The following is a 22,635-nucleotide window of genomic DNA, read 5'->3' as shown; positions in this document are numbered from 1 at the left end:
ATTCATTCATATTGAAACATACATCAGTAGTTCATTATTTCATGTTATTCAGCTTGATAATCTCTGCTTTTTAATTGGGATGTTTAGACTATTTATATTCAATGTAATTACTGTCATGCTCAGTTTTCAACAAGAAAATGCGTGCTAAGCTGCTTCAGTCATGTCTGACTCTTTGTGACCCTATAGACTTCAGCCTGCCAGGCTTCTCTGTCCATGGATTCTCCAGGAAACAATCCTGGAATGCATTGCCATTTCCTCTTCCAGGGGATCTTCCAAACACAGGGATTGAACCTGAGTCTCTTACGTCTCCTGCATTGGCAGGCAGATTCTTTATTGCTACCGCTGCCTGGGAAGTCCCAATTACTGTTATAATTTGGTTTAAATCTACAGTATAGAAAACACATTCTTCTCAAGTACACACTTCGAATATTCTCCAAGATAGACTATATGATGGGCCACAAAATAAGTCTTAAGAAATTTAAGACTGAAATTACATCAAGTATCTTTTCCAACTATAATGGTAAGAAATTAGAAATTAGTAACATTAGGAAAACTGAAATATTCACAAATATGTGGAAATTAAAGACTATATACCTGTACAATCAATGGGTCAAAGAAATCAAAAGAAAAATCAAACAGTATCTTGATACAAACAAAAATGGAAACACAAGAAACCAAACTATGGGATGTAGCAAAAGCAGTTCTAAGAGAGAAGTCTATAGCAAAAAAAAATGCCTACATTAAGAAAAAATAAATATTTCAAATAAACAACATAACTTTACATCTTAAGAAATGAGAGAAAAAGAACAAACTAATCTCAGCAGGAGGGAAACTACTAAGACAAGAGCAAAAATAAATGAAACAGACCAGAAAGAACAACAGAAAAAAAAGATTCAATAAAACTAAGAGTTGTTTTTTAAAGATAAATAAAACTGATAACCTTTTGCTAAATAATTAAGCAAACAAAAAAGAGTCAAGCAATGTTACAAATGAAAGCAAAGATTACAACTGATACTACAGAAATACAAAGAACTGTAATAAGAGACTACTATAAATAACTATTTGCTAAAAAGTAGATAACCTAGAAGAAATGGATAAATTCCTAGAAACAGTCAACCTAACAAGACTAAATCATAAAGACACAGAAAATCTGAATAGACCTATAAAAAAGGACATTAAAGCGGGAGTGAAAAACCTCTCAAACAAAGAAAGGCTCAGGACCAGATAACTTCATTGGTGAAACTGAAATTCTACTAAGCATTGACACCATTCTACTAAGGATTGACACCAATTCTTCTCAAATGATTCTGTAAATACTGAAGAGAGGAGAACATTTCCAAACTTACTTTAAGAGATCCCCATTTCTCTCATACAAAAGCATGTAGGGACACTATAAAAAAGAGAAAATTATAGGCCAGTATTTTGAGTGGCAAAAAAACTCTCGACAGAACAGTAAAAGGATCATATATCATGATCAAGTAGGGTTTATCCTTGAAATACAAATTGGTTCAACATACATAAATCAATAAATGTGACACACCACTACCACAAAATGAAGAATAAAAATATTATCTCAATAGATGCAGTAAAAGCATTTGACAAAATTAAACATCCTTTCAGATAAAATTTTCAAAAATGAGGCATAGCGAAATGTAGACTCAACATAATAAAGGTCATAGAGACAAGCCCATAGATAACATCATACTTAAAAGTGAAGAGCTAAATGTTTTTCCTCTGAAGCCAGGAATGAGAGGTGCCCTCTCTTACCACTTCTATTTAACAAAGTACTAAGTCTTAGCCAGAGCAGTTAGGCAAGAAAAGGTAATAAAAGGCATCCAAATCAGAGAGGAAGAAGTAAAACTGTTTGTTTGCAGATGACATGATCTTATATATAGAAAATCCTAAAGATCTACCAAAAAACTCTCAGAACCAATAAATGAATTCATAAGGTTGCAAGATACAACAATCAACATACACAAATCAAAATAAACATACTAAATAGTGTTTCTATACACTAACAACAAACCATCCAAAAAAGAAGAAATGAGGAAAACAACCCCATTTACAATAGCAACAAAAAGAATAACATTCTTTGGAATAAATTTAGCCAAGGAGGTGAAAAACCTTTACACTAAAAACTATAAAACACTGATGAAAGAAACTGAAGAAATACAAATAAATGGAAAGATTTTGTGTTTGCGGATAGGAATAATTAGTATTGTTAAAATATCCTTATTACCCAAAGTGATCTACAGGTTTAATAAAATCTCCATCAAAATCAAAGTGACTTTTTTTTACAGAAATAGAAAAACAATTCTAAAATTTGTATGGAACCACAAAAGACCCTCAATAGTCAGAACAATATTAAGAAGAAAGAACAAAGCTGAAGGCAACACATTTCCTAATTTCAAACTTTGGTAATCAAAAGTTTGATTTACATCAATTTATAAATTTTATTTATATTAAAAACTTTACTAATAAAAACAATATGGTACAGGCATTAATCACTCAGGCCAATGGAACAGAAGAAAAGTTCATAATAAATCCACACATATATGGTTAATTAATCTTAGACAAGGGCAACAGGAACAGACAATGGAGAAAGGATAGTCTCTTTAGGAATGGTGGTGGGAAAACTGGATATCCACATGCCAAAGAAAGAAACTGGATCCCTATCTTATACCATATATAAAAATCAATTCAAAATGAATTAAAGACTTAAATATATAATCTGCGACCATAATACTCCCAGAAGAAAACAGGAAAAAGCTCCTTAGTCTCAGCAATGATTTTTTTGGATATGACACCAAAATCACAAGCAACAAAGGCAAATAAAACAAGTGGGACTCCATTAAACTAACACGCTCACACATAAGCACTGTACCCAAGAAACAACTGACAAGATGAAAAGACAACCTACGCAACAGGAGAACCACACATCTGATAAGAGGTTTATATCCAAAATATAAAAGGAACTCACGCAACCAACAACCAAAAAAAAAGTAAAAAACAAAAGAAAACCTGATTTAAAAATGAGCAGAAGTCCCAAACAGGCATTTTTTCAAAGAAGACTCACAAATGACCAGTGGGAATATAAAAAGGTGTTTAACATCACTAATCATTACCAAAATCACAAAAGATGACAAGTATGAGCAAGGGTATGCAGTAAAAGGAACGCTTATACACTGCTGGTGGGAACATAAATTGGTATAGCCATTATGAAAAATGGTATGGATATTCCCCCAAAGAATTAAAAATAGAACTACCATATAATCCAGCAATCCACTATTGGGTATATATCTAAAAGAAATAAAACCACTGTCTTGAAGAGATGTGTGCAATCCTACGTTCACTGCAACATTTTTCACATATGCAAGATATGGACACAACCCAGGCATCATTGACAAATGACTGAATGGATAAAGAAAGTATAAACTATACACACACACGTGTACATACAATGGAATATTATTCGGCCATAAAAAGGAAAGCTTGTCATTTGTAACAACATGGATGAACCTGGAGGATGTTATACTAGTGAAATAAGCCAGACATAGAGAAACACAGCCATGACCTCACTCATACATGGCATCTAAAAATGCTAAACATATTGAACTCAAAAGTATGTGGTTAGGTAGTAGGTGAGGGGTGGAGGAAATTGGGAGATACTAGGTAAAAGAGTATAAATTATCAGTTAGTGAAGTGAAGTCGCTCAGTTGTGTCTGACTCTTTGCGACCCCATGGACTGTAGCCTATCAGGCTCCTCCGTCCATGGGATTTTCCAGGCAAGAGTGCTGGAGTGGATTGCCATTTCCTTCTCCAAGGGATCTTCCGGACCCAGGAATCAAACCTGGATCTCCCGTGTTGCAGGCAGACGCTTTCAGTTATAAGATGAATAAGTTCTGGGATCTGAATGTACAGCATGGTGACTATACTCAATAGTAATGTATTGTACACTAGAAATATGTTAAGGCCTTAAGTGTTCTCACCACACACTGAAAAAATAGTAACTATGTGAGGCAATGTTTATGTTAATTACCCTGATTATAGTAATTTTACAATATAAATTAAGTCACCACACTTTACACCTTAAATATATGCAGTTTTTATTTGTCAATTATATCTCAAAGAAACTGGGGGAAAAAGAGGCCCATACAGTGCTGTGCCGAACTTTCTGCCGGCTTTGATCCTGGTTTTAAAAAGATGGATCCCTTATTCCTGTGGTAAAAATCTTTCCTGGCATCAAAACAGACCATAAATAACAATGAAAGTAAAATGAAAAACTGTTCTGTTACCTAATACACAATGAGCTCATACACAATCAATAACAAAATTTCACTACTAAAAGTGAATAATCTGAGAGAAAGCAAGTCATCAAAGATGAATGATAAATGGCTAACTGGTAATGATAAATGGTAACTGACATGAAAAGATGTTCAACCTTAATAAACCAAGAAATGCAAATTTAACATTTCCATTGTTTTCATTTGTAGAATACTGAAAAACATTTACCAAATGTATTTATATTTTCCAGTAACTATAGATAAATGTTAGTGTGTACATGGATATTCATTACATCTTTGTATTGAAGAAAATTAAGAAACAATCAAAATGGACATCAAGTGGATCAATGAAATATATTACATTTATTCTGAGATAAATATTGGATTATTATACAAAAAGAAATAGATCTGTATGTTCTGACATGGAAATTAAGCAAGATATATATTTAAAAAAAAAAAGTAAAACACACACAACACATACATACAAATGGCCAGGTATCACGTTAGGAATAAGGACCACAATTTAGAGCAATGTCAGTTTTAAACTACCCCCAAAAAGATTTAAACCTAACCCTAACAAGAACCTGGAGAAGGAAATGGCAACCCACTCCAGTACTCTTGCCTGGAGAATTCCGTGGACAGAGGAGCCTGGTGGGCTGCTGTTCATAGGGTCGCAGAGTCGGACATGACTCAAGCGACTTAGCATGCATGCGTGCACTGGAGAAGGAAATGGCAACCCCCTCCAGTGTTCTTGCCTGGAGAATCCCAGGGACAGAGGAACCTGGTGGGCTGCCATCTATGGGGTCGCACAGAGTCAGACATAACTGAAGTGACTTAGCAGCAGTAGCAGCAGCAGCAGCTAACAAGAACCACAGGAAAACAATTTAAAGACTGTACTTTGAGCTTTTCCCACATATCCCCAAATATATTGTCAAATCGTGTCTATATAAGTTCAAAACGATCAGTTACTAACTTATCTGCCTAAAAAATAAAAATCAATATTCTCCAGAGAATGATAACAGAATCCAGAATCTCTATTATGTACCATTCACAATGTCCACTCTACAATAGAAATTACTAGAAAGATATCAGTAATCAAGGAAAAAGCAAGCAGTCAATAGAAACCAATTGAAAAAGGGCTCAGGCGTTGGAATTAGCAAAGACTTTAGCTGTTATAAATATATTTAAATAACCTAAAAACATACGGTTTAATGACTGGAGTTTAGAGAATCTCAGTAGAAAAGTGGAAATATAAAAAAGATCCAAATAGAAATAAAAAAAAATAGAATAGCTGAAAAAAATTCACCAAATGGGTTTAACATAATGGTGAAGGCAGAAAAATTACTCAGTAAATCTTAAGACAGATCAATAGAAATAACGAAACATCAATTAGAGCAAAATAACTTTATACACACTAAAGACACTGGTTAGTGTAAAAAAAAATCAGAGCATATAAAAGCAGTTGATGATAATCTAAACAAATTTAAAAATCAAGGCTGAAACTACTAATGCATTTGATACAATATTTACTGCCTCAAAGGCTCCACTATTAAAGGATATCAAGAATTTCTCACTTTCCCGAGTGACTGCATCTACATTCATTTTCTATCCAGACAATAACACAGAGACTGTGTTAAATTCAACTTCTGCATCTTTTCTGGACTATCTAGTCCTTGAAGTTGATATTATAACCATATAATTTTTCAAAGAGACTCAATTAATTACAGGGCATAAAACTACATTCCTAGTAGTACAACTGTCACACCAAAGGGTACCACATACCCAGTCTTCATCTGGTCTTCATAAGAACTTTTAGAAGTATGTCATTTCAAAAGAGATGAACATATACACGGTCAGAACATATGGTATACACAAATCAGACTGACCTATTCAAATATATAAGTTAATGAACTCTTTCCTGTAAAAAGTAAAATGCAAGTTATTTTTTCAAATTGAAATACAGCTAATTTGGGGGGCTTCCCTGGTGGCTCAGACAGTAAAGAATCTGCCTGCAATGCAGGAGATCTGGGTTCGATCGATGGGGTGGGAAGATCCTCTGGAGAAGGTAACAGCTACCCACTCCAGTATTGTGGCCTGGAAAATTTCTTTGATAGAGGAGCCCGGCAGGCTACAGTCCACAGGGTCGCAAAGTAGAACACAACTGAGCTACTTTCAGTTTCACTTTTCATAGTTAATTTACAATGCTGTATTATAAAATGTAAGTTCTAAGTGAAAGGAAATAATGTATTATGATTTTACATTTTTCATACACTGAATTAAAAAGGGGAGTTATGCTTTAAGCTGCTTTCAAGAATGCTGTAGAAACATTAAAAATAGCATCTAAACTATAAAAATTGATATAATGAAAAGAAGAAATTTTTGGTAACAAAAAAACCCCACTAAATTCTGTTCAATATTTATAATTTTAGCTGTGTGCAAGGTATCTTTGATAGGCAGTAAGAATACAAAGGTAAGTGAAAAATATTTTCTGCCTAGCAAGAGCTTACAGGAATAGAAACGAATGAGTACAAACGGCCATCAAGTAAATACAAATGTAACTCTGATTACAGTGTACAGAAGTTAAGAAACCATGCCATGTATTTGGTACAAGGGTAACGAGGGCCTTACTAGGAAAGGCAAAGAGAAGTGAAAGGAGGCCCAGTTCATAACACATAGCACTTAAGTGACAAAGAAGATATGGGGATGGGGCTTATTAGAGAGGGAAAAGTCAAAAAGGATTCAACAGTTGCCAGTCCTTGACAGAATCCAGTAACCCACCAAGAGAAGACAAAAAGTACTTAAGTTTAAGGAACAAGATAAACTTGGCTTCAGTTCAGTTCAGTTCAGTTCAGTCACTCAGTAGTGTCTGATTCTTTGCGACCCCATGAATCGCAGCACGCCAGGCCTCCCTGTCCATCACCAACTCCCGGAGTTCACTCAAACTTCATGTCCATCGAGTCAGTGATGCCATCCAGCCATCTCATCCTCTGTCATTCCCTTCTCCTCCTGCCCCCAATCCCTCCCAGCATCAGAGTCTTTTCCAATGAGTCAACTCTTCGCATGAGGTGGCCAAAGTACTGGAGTTTCAGCTTTAGCATCATTCCTTCCAAAGAACACCCAGGACTGATCTCCTTTACAATGGACTGGTTGGATCTCTTTGCAGTCCAAGGGACTCTCAAGTCTTCTCCAACACCACAGTTCAAAAGCATCAATTCTTCGGCACTCAGCTTTCTTCACAGTTCAACTCTCACATCCATACAAGACCACTGGAAAAACCACAGCCTTGACTAGACGGACCTTTGTTGGAAAAGTAATGTCTCTGCTTTTTAACATGCTATCTAGGTTGGTCATAATCCTCCTTCCAAGGAGTAAGCGTCTTTTAATTTCATGGCTGCAATCACCATCTGCCGTGATTTTGGAGCCCAAAAAATAAAGTCTGACATTGTTTCCACTGTTCCCCCATCTATTTCCCATGAAGTGATGGGACTAGATGCCATGATCTTCATTTTCTGAATGTTGAGCTTTAAGCAAACTTTTTCACTCTCCTCTTTCACTTTCATCAAGAGGCTTTTGAGTTCCTCTTCACTTTCTGCCATAAGGATGGTGTCATCTGCATATCTGAGGTTATTGATATTTCTCATGGCAATCTTGATTCCAGCTTGTGCTTCTTCTAGCCCAGCATTTCTCATGATGTACTCTGCCCATGCAGGGTGACAATATACAGCCTTGACGTACTCCTTTTCCTATCTGGAACCAGTCTGTTGTTCCATGTCCAGTTTTAACTGTTGCTTCCTGACCTGCATATAGGTTTCTCAAGAGGCAAGTGGTCTGGTATTCCCATGTCTTTCAGAATTTTCCACAGTTTACTGTGATCCACACAGTCAAAGGCTTTGGCATAGTCAATAAAGCAGAAATAGATGTTTTTCTGGAACTCTCTTGCTTTTTCCATGATCCAGCAGATGTTGGCAATTTGATCTCTGGTTCCTCTGCCTTTTCTAAAACCAGCTTGAACATATGGAGGTTCACGTATTGCTGAAGCCTGGCTTGGAGAATTTTGAGCATTACTTTACTAGCGTGTGAGATGAGTGCAATTGTGCGATAGTTTGAGCATTCTTTGGCATTGGCTTAAGTCATGTTAAATAAATAATTTCTAAACCAAGAATAGAAATTGATAATAAATTAGCTAATTAGAAAGTCAAAATTGGAAAAGTGGGGAATCAAAGATCTTATTAATAAATGATAACAATATCTACCAAACTGCTATAATGTTCCATGCACAGTGCAGTGCTTAACATGCATCATTATCTCATTTAATTCCTACAACAATCTTAAAAAGATTTTTGAGATTTTTACTGTTACCCCATGACCAACCTAGATAGCATGCTAAAAAGCAGAGACATTACTTTGTCCACAAAGATCCGTCTATTCAAGGCTGTGGTTTTTCCAGTGGTCACGTAGGGATGTGAGAGTTGGACTATAAAGAAAGCTGAGCGCCGAAGAATTGATGCTTTTGAACTGCGGTGTTGGAGAAGACTCTTGAGAATCCCTTGGACTGCAAGGAGATCCAACCAGTCCATCCTAAAGGAGATCAGTCCTGGGTGTTCATTGGAAGGACTGATGTTGAAGCTGAAACTCCAATACTTTGTCCACCATTCAAATGAGTCAGCTCATTTGAAAAGACCATGATGCTGGGAAAGATTGAGGGAAGGAGGAGAAGGGGATGACAGAGGATGAGATGGTTGGATGGCATCACCAACTCGATGGACATGGGTTTGGATGGACCCTGGGAGTTGATGATGGACAGGGAGGCCTGACGTGCTGTGGTTCATGGGGTCGTGAAGAGTCTGACACGAATGAGTAGCTGAACTGAACTGAGTTTTAAGTTATTTGAGGCAATACAGCAAATGTGTGCATGTGTGTTCAGTCACGTCTGACTCTTTGTGACCCATGGCCTATAGCTCAACAGGTTCCTCTGTGCGTGGAATTTTCCAGGCAAGAATACTGCACTGGGTTGCCATTTCCTACTCCAGGGGATCTTCCCAACCCAGGGATCGAACCCACGTCTCTTACATTTATTTGCATTGGCAGGTGGCTTCTTTACCACTAGCGCCACCTGGGAAGACCTAATATAGCAAATATTAGGTCAAATAAACAAAATTCTATCTCCTCAGTCTGTTATTTTTCTTTAAAATGAATTAACTTTTATGTATGAGTACATTATTTCAACTTGTTGAAAATTTTCAAGTTCTTACAATCCAAATGGCCTTTAAAATACTGCCAATATTTTACCTAGGGAAATTATTTTAGGTAAAAAGTAAAGAAAAAAAAACTTTTAAAAGTAAATATATATAAAGGTTAACTCTGAAATATTTTTTATTATATAAAGAAGGAGTTCTAAAAGTAAATTTTAAAATTGTCTTTGGGTGAACACATTTAATTAGGGAAAGCAAGAGTTTGGAAAAGGTAGAAAGCTAGTACACCTCATTTTAATGACATCAGAATCTATTTCATTGTACACTTAGGAATTATCAGGCACAAAAATCAATGCCCAATTTAAAATGACATAAAACATATGTGAAAAAGCCAGTTTCTCCTGCCAGCAAATAGCCTAAATGTTAAATAAACCAAAGGCTGGAAGGGATTAGTTGAAATGTCAAAAGACAACCTTTTACTTTTACCTGCTCATCCTTATAAATACATTCTCATCCCTCAGGCATGCTTTCCAAACAAATACTTTCAATGTGCAACAGCAAAAGGCCCATGGCAAGTTCTGCCATCTTGTAACTGTCAAAGAGATTAGTCTTTGATCTATTTGGGAGGTCATGTCCACATTCGCATTAGCTATACAGTCTAACAGCATTATACCTGTTGACCAATGCTTCTTTAATGCCTAATGAGACAGACATTTTATATTATGGAAGTTAACTGTGAATGTTTTTTCTAAGTTTTGACAGAAAGTAAACACCATAAAGTGAGCTCAAGTGTGGTTTGGAAAGATGATCTTTTGGACCAGTTAATATTACTTTTCAAATACATTTTACAAGGCTTTCCCAAAATAGAAAGCTATATTTAATTGTACACTCTGGAAGGAGTTTAAACCACTTGCTACCCAGCCTCAGTAAATTAGTGTATGTGTAATTTTGGCGGGATGTGTGAACAGCAGAGAGAAGGCACACTATTTTATCAGAGGCTGCACGCTGGAGGCCCAAAGTTGTTTTTGTGTGGCCTGGCAGTTCAGTTCAGTCACTCAGTCGTGTCCAGCTCTTTGCAACCCCATGAACTGCAACACACCAGGCTTCCCTGTCCATCACCAACTCCCGGAGCTTATTCAAACTCATGTGCATCGAGTCAGTGATGCCATCCAACCATCTCATCCTTTGTCGTCCCCTTCTCCTCCTGCCCTCAATCTTTCCCAGCATCAGGGTCTTTTCAAATGAGTCAGTCCTTCGCATCATGTAGCCAGAGTATTGGAGTTTCAGCTTCAGCATCAGTCCTTCCAATGAATAGTCAGAGCTGATTTAGTTTAGGATGGCCTGGTTGGACCTCCTTGTAGTCCAAGATACTCTCAGGAGTCTTCTCCAAAAGCATCAATTCTTTGGCACTCAGCTTTCTTTATAGTCCAACTATTACATCCGTACATGACTACTGGAAAAACCACAGCTTTGACTAGACGAACCTTTGTTGGCAAAGTAATGTCTCTGCTTTTTAATATGCTGTCTAGGTAGGTCATAGCTTTTCTTCCAAGAAGCAAGCATCTTTTTATTTCATGGCTGCAGTTACCATCTGCAGTGATTTTGGAACCCAAGAAAATAAAATCTCTCATTGTTTCCACTGTTTCCCCATCTACTTGCCATGAAGTGATGGGACCGGATGCCATGATCTTAGTTTTCTGAATGTTGAGTTTTAAGCCAACTTTTTCACTCTCCTCTTTCACTTTCATCAAGAGGCTCTTTAGTTCTTCTTCACTTTCTGCCACAAGGGCGGCGTTATCTGCATATCTGAGGTTATTGATATTTTTCCCAGCAATCTTGATGCCAGCTTGTGCTTCATCCAGACTGGCATTTCACATGATGTACTCTGCACAGAAGTTAAATAAGCAGGGTGACAATATACAGCCTTGATGTACTCCTTTTCCAATTTGTAACCAGTCTGTTGTTTCATGTACAGTTCTGACTGTTACTTCTTCACCTGCATACAGATTTCTCAGGAGGCAGGTCAGGGTGACTGGTATTCCTATCTGTAGCTAAAAACAATATGAACTATTTGCCAGCTTTCAACTAGCTCACTCATTTAAATAGTCTATTTAACTCCTGTAACAGCTTGTGTTTGTAGCCCATTGGTTCAGATGTTACATTGATTCACAAAACATTTTTCTCATAACTGGAGTTCAACATTCACACAAAATGAAAAACTCTTAACATGGTAGTTTCTAGACAACTGAAAATATCTCTGCATCACAGGCTAACTCAATATAAGTACAGATGAGATCCTGAATAACAAAGATAGATAATCAAGACTGAAGTGGCATTTGGGGAATGATGTAAAAATACCCATTTAGCATACAAGCAAAAGTTTCATATGGATTGGATTCTGATTTTACCATTACACAATACTTGAGATCAAATAAAAAGTTCCTTAAGTCCACTAATGACTCAGATTTACTGGAGACAGTATAAGTAGTATAATACTGATAACAGTAGTATATATGAAATAAATAAAAGGATTATACTTTATATGTCAATAAGAAATTTAAGTCACAATTTTGAACATTGTTTTTCAACTCAGTTAAAAAACCCAACAGTGCTGGCCTTAAACATGTCTGTACAAGAGTACACTCTTACAAGCTTTATAACTAGCTTGTGAAGAAATAAATGGTGTGATAAATACAAGTTGAAACTATAAACGCATCCCTTCACGTTACTACTGCCTCATATGAAAGACGATGAAATTTGTCCAGATTCGTATATATATTATTATTTCAGTAATAAATGCCTTCCTAAAAGCAAACAATATAGGCAGAATATACTTTTATTTTCTTGTATGTAAGCCTTATGACAAAAGTTCAAGCCTGGAAATAAGACTAAGAGTAAATAGTCAGCTAAACTTACTAATTAAAAATATTAAGAAAACTTTGCCTCAGAAAAATAAACACATTTATCTAGCAAACACTTAAGAAGAATAGTTTTATCTTTAGTCAAAGTACAGAACCTAAAATATAAACATTTATAGCAAACCAAATCTGGAAGACAGACACTGTGCATTAGAGACACTTATTAGTCCAGATCATCACAGTGTAAACACTTTTATCAGGGTATCACAATATAAATTCCAATGGTTAGAGTCCTAAACTCAGTCTAAGATCTTGTATGTGAAATAATTTAGCTAGATAAAAGGAATATAGCTGGTTTTATTTCATCTGGCATATTTTCAAGATTTCTGAAACACCAAGTTAAGCAAATATAGTATATATGTTTTTTTTTAATGGGGAAAAATGGGTTTCTGCCAAGAATTAAGAAGCCAGGCTTCCTTTTAGACCTAAATACACCACAGACACACACACACACACACACACACACACACACACACACACACACACGACATGGTTTTCAACTGTTACTTACTCTCCTTGTTACACTACACTTGGAATTGACCACAATAATCTACCAAGAAATAAGAATCAAGACATAGTAACAGTAATATAACTTATCTGACATATGCTTTAAGACTGCTTTGAATAATTTACCTTTTCAGAAAAACTATATTAAACCTTGTGCCATAAATTGTAAGTGTTACAACAAACAGCCTAAAAATTTTTAATATAAAAAAGAACAGAGCTTCCCTGATAGCTCAGCTGTAAAGAATGTGTCTGCCAATGCAGGAGACAGAGGCTCGATACCTGATCCAGGAAGACCCCACATGCCCATGGAGCAACTAAGCCTGTGTACCGCAACTACTGAGCCCATGTGCTGCAATCACTGAAGATTGTGCAGTAGAACCTGCACTCTGCAGCAAGAGAAGCCACCGCAGTAAGAAGCCTGAGCATTTCAACTAGAGTAGCCCCTGCTCGCTGCAACTACAAAAAGCCATGCAAAGCAACAAAGAGTCCACACAGCCGAAATTAAATAAAAACATAAAATTTTTTAAAAAAGAGACAAGAGCCCAGGAAAAAAGCAGAAATGAATATTTTTCTAGTAAAAGAAAGAAAAATGATAGTTAATCCTTTAAGACATGAAAGTTCTCATATGAACAACTATACGCTAATTCTCTAAAGGGGGTTTTCCTGGTGTCTTGGCAGTAGAAAATCCACCTGCTGGATTTTTAGCGACTTAGCCACCAGGGAAGTCCTGACTCTTGATAAGCCTGAGCTTAGCATGAATGCTATATGCATATTCTCTGAAGGGGGCTTCCCTGGTGGCTCTGCTAGTAAAGAACCTCCCTGCAATATGGGAGACCTGGGTTTGATCCCTGGGTTGGAAAGGTCCCCTGGAGGAGGCAATGGCTACCCACTCCAGCACTCTGGCCTGGAGAGTTAGTATAGTTGCAAAGGGTCGGACACGACTGAGCAACTTTCACTTTCACCCAGTTTTCCTCAGCCCTAACTCTGCTATGCCATCGAGCATCACCCACACTAGGCTGGCTCCCTTGAGTGTGTAAGGGCAAGCCACTCACTCAGTGATTATCACACACCTTACAACTCTTGATCAGTTGACCTCACAGAAGCAGCATGATTTATACCAGTGGCTTCTGGAATAACTAGAACTTTCTTCCTCCTGTGAAATTTTCAAGATATCAAAGACTCACACTGCACAAATCTTCCCAAAGGGTTAAATTCAAAGACCTAAGTTTACAGAAGGAATCTGCTAAAGAACTATGCTGCAGCTGCTGCTGAACTCAGGTACAGCCGACAGTCAGCCCACCCTCTCAGACACACTCAGGAAACTTTTCTCTAGACCACACAGCTGGACGCTGGTGGTTCTGTGTGCTTGTTTTCAATGTTTCTCATCTAGTCCAAAATCATCCTTGTGTTCATGAGGAACAGGAGAACACACTATTGTAACTATTTTAAGCCTTTGATGCGAAAAACATTTTAAAGTGAATTTATCAGAATATGATTTTGTGTTTTAACCAACTTCTCTACATAAAAAATTGTCATGGCATAGTTTGCTTACAAGTTCAGAGTCCTTTCATCATTGAAACAGTGAACATAGAACAAGGTATTCTATAATAAAAAGCACTTCTTTCTCTCTCTCTCTCTCTCTCTCACACACACACACACACACACACAAAGAATCCGCCTGCCAATGTAGCAGACACAGGTTCAGTCTCCGGGTTGGGAAGATCCCCTGGAGAAGGAAATGGCAACCCACTCCAGTATTCTTGCCTGGGAAATCCCATGGACAGAGGAGCCTGGAGGGCTACAGTCCATGAGACCACAAAGAGTCAGACATGACTTAATTAGTGACTAAATAACAAAAACAAAAAATTCTATTAAGGGGTAAGTTAAAAAAATTTTTTTCTTAAGAAAAGTAGGCTTTGTTAAAGCTATCAAGTTAGGCTATCCATAACAAAATATTACCCAGATAAACCTGAAAATGCTTAAATTATCATCTCTAGAAAATACCATACATATATATATTTGAAGCAAGGAGATATAATGGAAAAAGCACATGTCTTAGGGGTAAAGCTTTAACATTTATTAGTTGTTTGACCTTATCCGCTGGAGAAGGGATAGGCTACCCACTCCAGTGTTCTTGGGATTCCCTTGTGGCTCAGCTGGTAAAGAATCCATCTGCAGCGCACAAGACCTGGCTTTGATCTCTAGGTTGGAAAGATACTGTGGAGAAGGGAAAGGCTACCCACTCCAGTATTCTGGCCTGGAGAATTCTATGGACTGTATAGTCCATGGGGTCACAAAGAGTCGGACACGACTGAGCAACTTTCACTTTCTTTCTGACCTTGGGTAAATTACAGTATCCCATCTAGCTTCCCTTCTCAGTTTTCTCCCCTGTAAATGGAAGAAAATAATTCCTGCCCACTCTACCTCATAGAGCTGGATCAAGAAATAAATCACAATGGACATGAAACACTAAAGCATTATATATTAGAAATAAGTTAAAAAAAAAAAAAAGAAAAGTGGGTTGGAAGAGTCATTAAATAATCCCATATATCTAAAAAACAATATAGGCTTGGGTGGGCATTACAGGCTGTTGCAACATACAGTTGCATGTAAATGACAATAAGTCATAGTACTTACAGACAGAGGAGGTCATTTGCCTTAGGCTGTTCATCTCAAATCAGAATTCTGACACTTGGGTCAACTCTCTCTCAAGGCACTTAACCTATACTACTCAATATAAGTACACATTATTTTAGGTGACTCAAAAGTTTCTTCAGCTTATGGAGTGGCCATTTTTTTCATTAAATATCAATGAAAATATGTACATTGGCAGCAGACACATAGAAACCAGTGTTCAGTTTTGAAACATACCTTCTTTTTTCTAAATGACTTCTGCAATTGATCTTAATTTTTCTGAAAAATCATAACTAACATTAGCACTCCTTAATATCCTTCAAAATTCTTTTTGATCACTTTGCAACCTATGTGCTGTATTTGAAGAGAACTATATAAAACATGTTAGTGGTGTAATCTACAGAATGAGTACATGATTGTCCTCTATTAGTCTAAATATTATTTCTTACATATATCTTACAATCTAGAGCTTCCCTTGTTAAAGACACATACAAGAGCCAAATACTATGAATAAAACCCTTCTAGCATTAACAACCAACAAAATGAAATATTGTCTTACATAAGAGAGCAACATGAGACTTGAAGTGGAACCCTAGGCTCTTAAAGGAAAGTGCCAATATTTAGAGGTTTTGTTAAGAGGGATGAGTAGTGCTGCGATCAGCAAGTACCAGCAACCTGTACCTATTCCTAAACAACATTCTAAGATAAAGAGGTCTCTCATGGAAGAAGCTTGTGGATGCAGAACTAAGCACTGAGACCGTGGGAGGATGGCACAAAGGTTTAGTGGCAATGGCTGGCATAGGAAGTAGAAGCTAATCCCAGTGAGAGGAGGCTCAGATTCAGATACTTAAATGCTGTGATCTTTAAAGATGAGCACAAGCAAGACAAAATGTGCACATAAGAAAAAGATTACATGAACATTAGAAAACTCTGGAAATACATTTAAAACTCTGTTTATTACCTCTACAGCCCAACAAATGAGTCTTGATACTTTTGCCATCTAGACTTTTATTATTCAGTTCAGTCACTCAGTTGTGTCTGACTCTTTACAACTCCCTGCACTGCAGCACACCATGCTTTCCTGTCCATCAACAACTCCCTGAGGTGCTCAAACTCATGTCCATCAAGTCAGTGATGCCATCCAACCATCTCATACTCTGTTTTCCTCTTCTCCTCCTGCCTTCAAACTTTCCCAGCATCAGGGTCTTTTCTAATGAGTCAGTTCTTCGTATCAGGTGGCCAAAGTATTGGAGTTTCAGCTTCAGCATCAGTCCTTCCAATAGATATTTAGGACTGATTACCTTGAGGATTGACTGGTTTGATCTCCTTGTGGTCCAAGGGAGTTTCAAGAGTCTTTTCCAACATCACAGTTCAAAAGCATCAATTCTTTGGTGCACAGCTTTCTTTATGGTCCAAGTCTCACACCCATACATGACTACTAGAAAAATCACAGCTTGGACGAGATGACTTTTGTCGACAAAGTAATGTCTCTGCTTTTTAATATGCTGTCTATGTTGGTCATAGTTTTTCTTCCAAGGAGCAAGTGTCTTTTAATTTCATGGCTGCATTCACCATTTGCAGTGTTTTTGGAGCCCAAGAAAACAGTCTCTCGCTGTTTCCATGGTTTCCCCATCTACTTGCCATGAAGTGATGGGACCAGATACCATGATCTTTGTTTTTTGAATGTTGAGTTTTAAGCCACCTTTTTTCACTCTCCTCTTTCACTTTCATTAAGAGGCTCTTTAGTTCCTCTTCACTTTCTGCCATAAGGGTGTTGTCATCTGCATATCTGAGGTTGATATTTCTCCTGGCAATCTTGATTCCAGCTTGTGCTTCATCCAGCCGGCATTGTGCGTGATGTACTCTGCATGTAAGTTAAACAAACAGGGTGACAATATACAGCCTTGACGTACTCCTTTCCTATTTGGAACCAGTCTGTTGTTCCATGTCTAGATCTAACTGTTGCTTTCTGACCTGCATACAGATTTCTCAGGTGGTCTGGTATTCCCATCTCTTTAAAGGATTTCCCACAGTTTGTTGTGATCCACACAGTCAAAGGCTTTGGCCTAGTTAATAAAGCAGAAGTAGATGCTTTTCTGGAACTCTCTTGCTTTTTCTATGATACAATGGATGTTGGCAATTTGCTCTCTGGTTCCTCTGCCTTTTCTAATCCAGCTTGAACATGTGGAAGTTCTCGGTTCATGTACTATTGAAGCCTCGCTTGGAGAATTTTGAGCATTACTTTGCTAGCGTGTGAGATGAGTGCAACTGTGTGGTAGTTTGAACATTCTTTGGCATTGCCTTTCTTTGGTATTTTTATTATTACATCCAAACATACCTTTCAAACATAAGTGTTAGACTTTGGAAAAACATTTATTATTTTCTACATTTGCAATATTATTGTTAGGAATGTTTGACTCAGAGCTTCTCAAATGTGAATGTGTGAGTGTGGAAAGAAAGCACGTGGGTTCAGAGCACTTCAAAATCTCATACTTTGTCTTAGAGAGTAATGAAGACTCTGGTTTCAGGAAGGCAAAGGAATTTTTTCTCTGCCTCTTAAAAATTGAGCCCAAATTAAAAGATAAATAAGAAAGAGAAATAGTTTCATTTTCAATTAAACTAAGACATCTGCTAAATTAAACCCAAATACGTGACTGTGAAAAGCATATGGACAAATTACAAATGACTAAGCAGAGAGGTGAAAGTTCAAACCAAAGTACCCCCAGAGCTACTGATAGGAAAGAAGGCAGTTAGGCCAGCAGGAGTCCAGAGAGGCTGAGGAAATGGATGAAAATGGGAACTACTGGAGGATATGTAACCACAAAGATGAAATAAGAAAAAAAACAGGAGGAAGATCTGAGACCCAGGAAACTGGAGACCAACACAGAAGACAAGCAAATCAAATTCCTAGGATGACAGTAAAGGGAAGTCTCAGGATACTGGCAGTTAAGAGAGTTTAAAGAGCAGCTTAAGTCTTGATTGAAGGAGGAGACTGGAAGGCTCCGGAAGAGATATCTTCAGGGGAGGAAAAGAATTGACCTATCACCTGGCAGGTTTCATAGGAAATTGTATTGAGTGGTGCTACACAGATTTATTGAAGATTTCTTTAAAGAACTTTTTTAAAAAAATAAAAAAGCTGAAGGAAGGAAATCATTTGACTACCGTGAACAATATTTTCATAGTTTTGATAATGTGAATATTGATTATGTATTTAATTTTAAAAACTGTGATATAATGATATTGGGAGGATGTAAAGAAGGGAAAGGTGGAGTAAGTGAGCTAAAATCTTCTCTCGTATAGGAAGTAAACAGTTACTGTCTGAAATTGATCAAATAAAGATAAAATATGGAGGTAAATATCAGATGAAATAGATAAAAGAAGTGAAAGTCACTGCTTCTCAGAAGTAGGGGCTGGTAAAGGGGTAAAAGACAAGATGCTATTAACATAAGAAACTATCTACTGCTTTTTATCATACTGGTACAAAAGTAATTACAGTTTTGCATTATTGAACTTTGCCGTTTGATACTGGTATACATTCTTAAATGTGGTTTTGTTAAACATCATTTCAATTCACATTTCTCACTTTATGTTGTTTTGATAACGACATTACTTGCTGTTTATTTTTATTTATTTTAGACTACAGAAACGATTTTAGACAAAAAGCAAATTTGAACGATTTTTTACTCAAGTTCAAAATGGGTTGTAAAGCAGAGGTGACAACTCACAACATGGACAATGCATTAGGCCCGTGAATGACTGATGAACGCACAGTGCAGCGGTGGTTCCAGAAGTTTTGCAAAGGAGATAAAAGTCTTGAAGACGAGGAGCATAGTGGCCAGTCATTGGAAGTTGACAACAACCAACTGAGAACAATCACCAAAGCTGATTCTCTTACAACTATATGAGAAACTGCTGACGAACTCAATGTTGACCATTCTAAGGTCATTTGACATTTGAAGCAAATTGGAAAGGTGAAAAAGCTTGATAAGTGGGTGCCTCATAAGCTGCTGAAAATAAAAAAAAATCGTTGTTTTGAAGTGTTGTCTTCTTTTATTCTACACAACAACAAGCAATTTCTCAGATTGTGACCTGCGATGAAAAGTGGATTTTATATGACAACCAGCAACGTCAGTGGTTGGACTGAGAAGAAGCTCCAAAGCACTTTCCAAAGCCAAATATGCACCAAAAACAGGTCATGGTCACTGTTTGGTGGTCTGCTGCTGGTCTGACCCACTACAGCTTTCTGGATCCCGGCAAAAGATCACATCTGAGAAGTATGCTCAGCAAATTGATGAGATGCACCAAAAACTGCAATGCCTGCAGCTAGTATTGGTCAAGAGAATAGGCCCATTCTTCTCTATGACAATGCCCAACTGCACCGCACACAACCAATGCTTCAAAAGTTGAAGCCCAACTCTTGTGCTACAAAGTTTGGCCTCATCCGCCATATTCACCTAACCTCTTGCCAACCAACTACCATTTCTTCAAGCATCTCAACAACTTTTTGTAGGGGAAACACTTCCACAACCAGCAGGATACAGACAATGCTTTCCAAAAGTTTGTTGAATCCCGAAGCATGGATTTTTATGCTACAGGAACAAACAAACTTATTTCTCTTTGCAAAATGTGTTGATTGTAATGGTTCCTGCTTTGATGAATAAAGATGTATCTGAGCCTAGTTGAGATTTAAAATTCATGGTTCGAGGCCACAATTACTTTTGTACTGCTGCTGCTACTGCTAAGTCACTTCAGTTGTGTCCAACTCTGTGTGAATCCATAGACGGCAGCCCACCAGGCTCCCCCGTCCCTGGGATTCTCCAGGCAAGAACACTGGAGTGGGTTGCCATTTCCTTCTCCAATGCATGAAAGGGAAAAGTGAAAGTGAAGTCACTCAGTCAAGTCCGACTCTTAGCGACCTCATGGACTGCAGCCTACCAGGCTCCTCCATCCATGGGATTTTCCAGGCAAGAGTACTGGAGTGGGGTGCCATTGCCTTCTCCGCTAACCTAATATAAATCAGGCTCTTAGTAAAAGCTTGACTGGATTTTTTTTCAACTTGCTAAAAAAAGTAATTAAAAAACAAATGCAGATTGACCATTTTAATTCATGGCATACACTTGTATATTTCACTATATATAGCAAGGGTGTTCAACTGAGAGTGATTTTATCTACCAGAAGATACTGGCAGTATTGAAGACGTTTTTGGTTGTCATAACTGGTGGGGGAGAAGGGCTTGCTGCTGGCATGTAGTCCAGAGATGCAGTTAAACATCCTACAATGCACAGGGCATCGCTCACAACAAAGAATTATCCTGCCCCAAATGTCAACAGTGCCAAGCTTCAGAGACTGTATTAAGCAATTGTAAGGAACAAACCTGATAATTTTGATGCAATAGAAAATTATACTATGACTTAAAATATACTTTACTATACTCCCTAGCACACTGGGGCTGCTGCTGTTGCTAAGTCACTTCAGTCGTGTCCGACTCTGTGCGACCCCATAGACGGCTGCCCACCAGGCTCCTCCGTCCCTGGGATTCTCCCGGCAACAATACTGGAGTGGGTTGTCATCTCTTTCCCCAGGGGATCTTTCCAACCCAGGGATTGAACCTGCATCTCCTGTGCCTCCTCCACTGACAGGCAAATTCTTTATCACTGAGTCAACCTGGGAGGTTTTATAATTGGGAAAAAAACAAACAAGTGACACCCTCATCTAAAGCCCATCTCATATCTGCACCCTGTAGGGTTTAAGAGAATCTACAAAGTAAACTGATTAAAACCCACTACAACTAAACTACTGTCTGATGGAAAAAAATTAAAATTATATTCAGAGAAGTTAATTTCACCACTTCCCTTGAGGTGGTGCTGCTGACTATGCTCTGTGCCAACAGAAGTTGAGTCAATTTTACAAGTCCCCAGGGTGATAAATGTACATTTAAAACTTTCAACCTGCCATGAAAGCAAAAGTAAAATATAAAGGTTTAAAATAGCTTGTTCTCACCAAAGAACAAGATAAACACAGGAAAAGCACTTCAGAATTTTTCAAAAAACAAAGCTTTTAAAAAACTTTTTTAATTATCCAAAGGTCTAACTTCTAGCGATATTCAGGCATGGCTTTTTTCCCGAAGAAAGTACAATGATATGAGTATTGGAAGAAAAGGCTATCAACCAGACTTATTGAAAATTTTGTGATTTTTAAATTATTCTTCCCCCAAACCCAAAATATCCCTTTAAGAAATATGGGAAATTTTTAAAAATTAAAAATACCTCAGCAGTTCATCCATTTATTTTATATCTTAATTTTTGTTTTTCAGGAGAGATGGGAACAAAGTTTGGTTATCTCATTTTTCTCTGTGCAAGGCAAATTATAAGTTGTCAATGTAGGTGGAATAATTAGGCATAAACTAGATTTCAATTTTTGAATTTCAAGGTTTACTTACAATCTGCTTTAATACTTTTGGCCAAACTATCTTAAAAGAAAAAAAAAAAGCTGGAAAAAAGTTTTCTGAATAGGAAAAAAGTTTCAGTAATGAGGATAAACTTATTCTAGACATTCAGAAGTGACTAGGTTTTTCTTCCATATCTGTGATTTAGCCTAAATGTTTCCAACAATTCCAACAGCAAGCTGCTGGACTCCTAAATGTTAGAATTTAAGCCTTTTAAGTTTATATACACAGCCATTTCCCCTGGGTAACCACATATTATTATCAAGTTTAGATCCAGGTGGGTTTCTGTATCAGATGCTATATTATACAACTCCACTACATTCTGACTTCAGACTATTCCTGGATCTGGTTTCCCATAGCTTAGAATAAAGTCTCAAATCCTTAAAATGCCACACAGGGCTCTAAATGATTTGGCTCTCTGAATAAGTCTCCCAGCCTCAATTCACATGCCATTCTCCCCAACTCACTCTCTACCTCCACTTCTTTCAATTCCTAGGAAGAGCTATCATCTTTCCCACCTGAGGGCCTTAGCATATGCTGTTCTATCTGCTGAGAATACTCTTATCCATTCTGCTGAACTACATAAGTCCTAGCCTTCTTTCCTATGTCAGATTAAATATCACTTTCTCAGGAAGTCTTTCTTTTACCCCCAAAGA

The 22,635-nt window shown here is 37.4% G+C and overlaps 1 protein-coding gene across 3 annotated transcripts in view; it reads right to left on the bottom strand.

Moving 5' to 3' along the window:
• Positions 1-22,635, bottom strand: part of BRIP1 (BRCA1 interacting helicase 1) — a 182,294-nt gene that overhangs the window by 26,061 nt on the left and 133,598 nt on the right. The gene's annotated exons all lie outside the window — the stretch shown is intronic.

This window comes from Bos javanicus, chromosome 19, assembly GCF_032452875.1.
Source record: "Bos javanicus breed banteng chromosome 19, ARS-OSU_banteng_1.0, whole genome shotgun sequence".
Classification (NCBI taxonomy): domain Eukaryota; kingdom Metazoa; phylum Chordata; class Mammalia; order Artiodactyla; family Bovidae; genus Bos; species Bos javanicus.
The sequence above is the reverse complement of the archived record's forward strand: the minus strand, read 5'-3'. Positions and strand labels throughout refer to the sequence as shown.